This window comes from Triticum dicoccoides, chromosome 6A, assembly GCF_002162155.2.
Source record: "Triticum dicoccoides isolate Atlit2015 ecotype Zavitan chromosome 6A, WEW_v2.0, whole genome shotgun sequence".
NCBI lineage: Eukaryota > Viridiplantae > Streptophyta > Magnoliopsida > Poales > Poaceae > Triticum > Triticum dicoccoides.
Genome location: NC_041390.1, coordinates 507,338,064 through 507,345,136, shown reverse-complemented (window position 1 = coordinate 507,345,136; position 7,073 = coordinate 507,338,064).

The window sequence follows — 7,073 nt, the reverse complement described above, 5'->3', positions numbered from 1 at the left end:
ATAATTTGACGCATGTAAAGTCGTTCACTTCATTGATGGTCAATTAATACAGTGCATGCAAATTGAGTGGACGTGAGGGCGGAAGAAAGACATTATTACTCCACTGCGCGCATGAGAGTAGTTAAATCGTGGGTTGCTAGTAGTACTTCCATTGGTATCCTTCGTATTTTGTGCCAATTTTTGACAGTAACATAATTTTTACGCATGTGAGCAGTGTAGTACTTGAAATTTATGTTCCGCTAAACTCATCGGGAGCTGTTTCGGGCCTCGAAACCAAAACCATCAATTAATCTTTACCTTGTTCCCATCACATTCGAAAGCCTGCTCACACCTACTAGTAGTACGTACCAAACCTGAACGTGTTCCCACAATGCAGGTATTAGTACTAGTGCTAGTACTTAGGTTATAAAAAGGGGAACTACCTAACCGAAAATCATTCTACCTTTCCTCCTCATAAGTGCTTCTTCTTCGTCCGTCGTTGCCTTGGCCGGTGAGCAGAGCTCTAGGTCGAGAACTACTCGTAACAAGGGAGCGGCAACCAAGGCTGCGGAAAATAAAGAGAGGGCTTGCCGCCACGCAGAGACCTCGAAAGATCTCTCACGGGCAGGCGATGGCTCCCAGGAGCGCCCTAGCCGCGGAGGCGAACATGCCGAGCCGGCGGAGCTGGAGTCGTTATCTCTCGACGGCATGCCCGATCAGCTCAATAAGCAGAAGGAGTTCATCCAAGGCTTGATGGAGTTGCTGAAGGAGAGCCTCGATGACATGCCCGCTGAGCTCAATCAGCAGGGGGAGTTGACCGCCGGCTTGGTGATGCTGCTGAAGAAGAGCATTGCCTCGGAGAAGAAGGCGACCGGCAAAATCCTGCGACTTCGGGATGACAATGCGAAGCTCTGCCACGAGATCGACCGGTTGAAGGAGAAGAACGCCGGCTAGAAGAAGCTTCATGAGAATAGTAGTTCCTCGATGAAGATGCTACAGGCCCTCGCCATGGAACAGAAGGAAGAGTTGGTGAAGCTCCGCATCGAGCACCCGGCTGCTGTCAAGGTACGTAATATGGCCGTGGAACAGATGATGAAGGCTCGCGTCGAGAAATGCCGCGTCATGGACACAATGATGAAGATGGTGGAGGAGACACGCAAGGAGATGGAGGTCGTGGAGGCAATGAAGAAGCAGTTACGACTCCGCGGCGAATTAGATCATTTGGGGTGATAATCTTCCTTCTTGTTTTGCTCCTGTGTTTCATCTTTTGCTTCGGGTGTTTTGCCGCATGTGTCATGTTCTCTGCCAGGCATGAATAGAAGAATGTTTTTTTGAGGGAATGAATAGAACAATGCTAACAATGAGATGACTAGCAAATTAGATCATTTTTTATCACCATATGGCACTGGGCTGCCGTGTTTCATGCTCCTCCGTCGTAGTACTACTCCAGTGGAAAACTTGAGTATACCGCACGGTTCTTTGCTCCTCCTCGATCAGGTCATCGGCGCATTTATACGAGCAGTCAAATCACAAGGCCCCGCCTTCCAGTAGTAATGAGCCGTTAAATCACAAAGGCCCTCGCCTCTCGTGAAACCGACCAAGCTAGACTGCCCCGCCCTCTAGCCTTTTAAAAATGTATACTTTTGTACAGCAGTAGTATCGATGGATTGCGCCATGGAGCAAAACTTGAAATTAAAAAAAAGGTGGTACATATAGAGAGCCATCGTCGCCAAATTATGCATATAGTACTATTAAAAAGGCTAGTCACAATAATGGTGTCCAGCACAACCCACCCCTCAAATAAAACTAAGAGGGTGCTTGGATATGTTTTAGTCCCATGACTAAAATTAGTGGGACTAAAACATGCTAGCCTCACCCATGCTTGGATCCAAATACTAAAAAGGCTAAAATCAAGTTAATGAGCATTAATTATCCTCCAAACCCTCCAATCCAGAACTCGCCTGTGTTAAAGGAGAGGAGTTAAATGAGTAGAGAGAGGACTAATCCACATTTTAGCAGGGGTACCCCTGACTAAAAAATATTAGTCTCAAGACTAGTTTTAGCCCCTCTTTAGTCAGTGGTGCTTGGAACTTTAGCCTCTTAAAGAGACTATTTTTAGTCAAACTAAAATAAGTCCCTTGGATCCAAGCACCCTCTAAGCATCCTGGAATTCTTTGACAAAACTAAGCACCCTGAAATTCTTTGACAACTAAACTGCTGGCTATATGATGTTGGCCATATATATTGTACGTATATAATGTGAAGAAACGAGTGGTAGTACTATACCAACTAAAAGATGAAATGTAAGAAATACTAGTATGTATGTACTGAAGAGTTAAAGTAATGAGAAGAAACATAACATAGTTCTGCTGGGGGCTCAGCACAACACACCCCTCAAATTAAATTAAGCACACCTAAAATTAAACTTTGCAACTATTCTGGTAGACACTGCATTAGAACCACCATGAGCAACGACACTGCCACCTTACTCGGAGTCCTCGTCCACGTCCTCGACTTCATCCTTGTCCCTCTTCCTCTTGGCCGATACTTCTTTGCTTGAACTGCACACTTGGCTGTTGCTCTTCATCCAACCCTTGTAGATATTGAAGCAAAGGTAGCCATCCATTAAAGCGTAGTGGATGTGGTCTATATCTAGTAAATTCCGCTGCCATGCATGACGATGAAACGTGTAATGAGGTTTCTCCAGTTTATCGTACGAAGGATGAACCATGGCTCCTGCCAGGGTCATCATTGAAGGCTGGCGAGAGGACACCAGCCGATTCTTCTAGAGGTCGAAGGTGTTGCCTACAACGAGGCCTATCCGATGCAGGACTTCTTTGTCGTTACCAAAGTCTACAGTAACGAATTTGACTAGGTTGCTCTCGAGGAAGTCCTTAAAATCCTGGCACTCAACGTCGGCATGGCATATGTGGTAGACCAAGCATAAGTCATGCACGCAAACCTGGATCACGGTGGGCTTCTTCCTCTCTTCGTCCTTTAGATCCTTCTCTCATCCCAGGACTGTGGTGTACTCAACATCTAGCCCAGCGACCCACTCATCATCTGAGTCTTCGAACATGCGTCTGAAGCGAGAAAGGCATCCTTTCACCGTCGCGGAAGAACGGGTGTAGATGACGTCGAACTCATCATCAGTGATGGTTCTAACCTTGTACTCACCGCCGATCGTGGAGATTTGGGATGCCATGGATTTGGGAGGAGGGTTAGGATTAGTGGAACTGCCGTAATGTGAATGGACGAGACGACTAGGAGCGAACCGCCATAGTATTGAAGGACGTGCAGGGGATGAGTAGGAGCGAACTGCTAGCGTGCGAACGGCAGGGTAGTGGCTTTCCATTCTCCCATGATACAGGCTTCCGAGAGACCTCGGATCTGAGATCGAACGGTTGCATGGCGTGATTCTAGACCTATGGGTGAATATCCTATCCTGGAGGGTTATTCTGCAAATTTTCAGCAACTTAGCATGCGACCGTTTGATCTCAGATCCAAGGGCTGCTAGCAGCCCGTATCATGGTCGCGCCTACCACGACCGTCGCGTCACTCGCACGGTCGCGCCCTTGGAGATTTAACACGGTGCGTTAGGCTATCTGATGTTGGCATGTCATACATAGTCATCACTTAGTCACTCATACTACAACAAGGTTGGCTATAAGTGTATTTTTTTACTCCTCTCTATCTCTTTCTTCGTACTCAAGGAAGAAACGGTGCTAAGCACGTGTATTTATTGCATTTGCCAAGGAGTGACCTCTTCCAATGAAATGGTGTTGCTAAGTTTGCTTCATTTAATTAGCTATAGACTCAAAATTGTCGTTTCGCCTAGGTACACGCGCTTAGCACCGTTTCTTCCTTGGGTCACCAAACTAGTCTCTCTCTTCTTGATTAACTTGCCACATCAGACTTTATGCTTATGTGGCAAGCTTAAGCACCTATAGGAGAAAGTAAAAGTAAGTACAATAGTGCGCTTTACATGGCATTTTTGCATATGTGGAGGAAAGAGAGGCAAGGAAAAAGTGGATAAGTGGGCTCTCATGCAAGAGCCAGCCTCTACTACATGGTGGAGCATTGGGAGAGGCACCTGTATGGAGGTGGTCAGGAATCTGGGAGACTCACGCTGGTCGTAGCGCTGCAGTTAAAATGATAATGGGAAGTCAAATCACGGGGCCCCACCTGTCCAGCAGTAACTCGCTGTCAAATCACACAGCCCTACGTTTGCAGCAGCCTACTCCCTCGTCTTCTCGCGTCTCTGTTGAACCGACTAGGCGGAACTGCCCCGCCGCCTACCGCGCAGGAAAAGCCCCACCCTCGACTTTTAAATAGTATACATTATACTAATTTTGTATCCATGGATTGCGCCCGCGCCATGGAGCAAAGCGTCTAGAAAACGGAGGAGAGACGGTGGTCTTGCAATAGAGAAGAGGGAGAGGTGAGATGGTGGTTTTGGAATGGAGATGATGGAGAGGAGAGGAGGTGGTTTTGCAATGGAGAAGAGGGAGAGGAGCATGCGGCAGCGATTTAGGATTGGACGAGAGGGCCGGCGCGCTCTAACTGGATCAAAATCAAAATCAATTTACCCTTCAATTAAGAAAGCGACCCCACATTAACTAGTCTCCCTTTTATTCTGGGTCATAATTGACCATGATTTTCGCACATGAAATATATGTTATACGTTGTATACAAGGCCACTATCAAAATTACAATTTGCAACTATACAAGGCCACTAACATTAATCGAGGCAAAATTGATCGTGTTTGCCTCGTACTAGCACCCGAGGACATTAATATCCCTTGTGTGCATGCGGGAGTGAGAAGGTTAGCTTGCATTCCCAAGATTAATCAACCAATGAGGAGTAAGAGGGTTGGCCTGTTGTGCTTGGGAGAGAAAAACCACATTAATTAACACAACAATCAAGGTGACAAGCTAGCTTGCAACATTGACTTAAACATAGCATTGATTTTTACCTTGGTACCTGTAATATGAGTTTGTGGCCTTGTATACAAAAATGGAGGGAGTATAATTTGAAAGTACATTTAGATACGAACCAAACGATACAATTTTTAGTGACATGCATTCACATTTTGCTTGTCAAATACAGTACGTGGTCAAACTTTGACCCAAAATACGCAAAACAACAAAAAAATACTTCCAAGACCAGCGCCACTCTTCCGCTCTTCTCCTCTTAAACCACCGCCGCTCCTCTCCTGTTCCAATCTAAATGCAGCGCCGCTCCTCTCCTCTTCCATTTCAAAACCACCACCCCTCCTCTCCTGTTCTAGTCCAAAACCAGCGTCGCTCCTCTCCCGTACTAATCAAAAACCAGCGCTGCTCCTCTCCTCTTCCATTCAAAAACCACCGCCGGCGAGTGAAGGTGCTGTGGAGAAGTAGATCGATGGAGGAGTACAACCGATACGTGATGATCACAGACGGCAACCCTGTGAAGCTAGCTAGGATGTTGGAGATACAATCTTGGTTTGACAACAAGGACCAACTAGCGGCGACAGCGACATCCATGGCCAAATATCTGCAACAGAGCAAAAAGGCGGCGATACTCCCGGAGGGAGTCGCACCGGAGTACATAGAGTTGCTCCTCTGGGCCATGGAGCAAACAGATTCACCGAATTTGATCGTGAGGGAGCGGTGGTGGGAGTATCGATCCTAGATGGAGCATCCACCAGAGATTGAAGGATCGAGCATCTACAGGGTGCCATTTGTGAGGGTGTCCTGCCAGAGCGAGCCGGTGGAGTCTTCGTCGACTGAACCCAACTGCAAGAGGAGAAAAGCACTTGGCCCGATGATGCTTCCCCGCCATCGTCTCCCTCGCCGTTCACATCGTCTCACGGGGCGGCTATCTGCCGCCGAGGAATAGGAGGGGGCTGCCCCCCCCAACCCAATAGTCGGGCAGGTTGTGAATTGTCAGGAGGAGCTTAGGGTTGTCAGTATTTGCAGGTTGTGAATTGTGTTTTTTTTGTGTATTTTGAGAGTACTTTCAGATATGAATGTCTTTTGAATTTCAGATTTGCAGTATTGAGCATATGAAGTATTTTATGAATTCTAGTTATCTATTTTTAACACTTCAAAAAATGTAGTTTCATAGGAGTATAAAAGTGCAGACAATGTGATTCTCAGAGAAGAAACTGCAAGTTTCAGTTTCAGATAAGAAACTGCAAGTTCAGTTTCAGATAAGAAACTGCAACTTTCAGAGGCAGAGCATGTATATTAACATGGCCTTTTCAAACATGGTTAACATCATGTTGGAAGTTTTATTCATGGTCAAAAATGGAACTACCAGCCAGTTAACATCATGCTGATCAACATTCATGCATAGCACATCTTCATATGATGCACAGTCAAAATACCCACACAAAGTCGAGTGTGCGAAACACAGAGGAAACGAGGGACAAAGTTTTGGCAAGTGTTGGACGTGGTTTTGGGCTGCCACGTCTAGGCTTTCATTTTTAACATGCGCAGCCCACGTCCTCGGATGGGAGGTCCATAGGCCTATTTGTATTTTCTTAGGGCCGTCATGTATCGACCGGCCTATGGACCTCCCATCTGAGGTTTTATTTTTGGCAGCCCAATTTATGTATTTTTTGAAGAAAACGCAGAGGTCTGTTCTATTTTTCTATATAAGAATAGGAACGCCAGGTCCAACTTATGTTTCCCTTCTAACTATATTATATATATTTAAATTATTTTATATGTTGACTATTTAGTTCACATAATTGGCAAATAGATGATCGCTCTCACGATCCCCTTCGCCCCCGCCACCACCTCCACCCTCGTCGCCGCCCCGCCACTACCTCCACCCTCGCCGCCGCCATAGATCTCGCCGCCACCCCCGCCTCCTGACTCCGGGCGCGCCTGCCCCCCTCAGCAAGTCCGCTCGCGCGCCCCATGGAGTCGCCGGCCATATCCACGGGGGAATGGCTGGAAGACAGGTAGATGTACAAGATGCATCTCCCACATGTCTACAAAGCCTTCCCGCGGATGCTCTAGCCGCTCGACTCCGTCGCACCGGCGGTGCTGTGGGAGACTCGAGGGAGGAGATGGAGGGAGCGGGCGATACGGATCCGTGACGA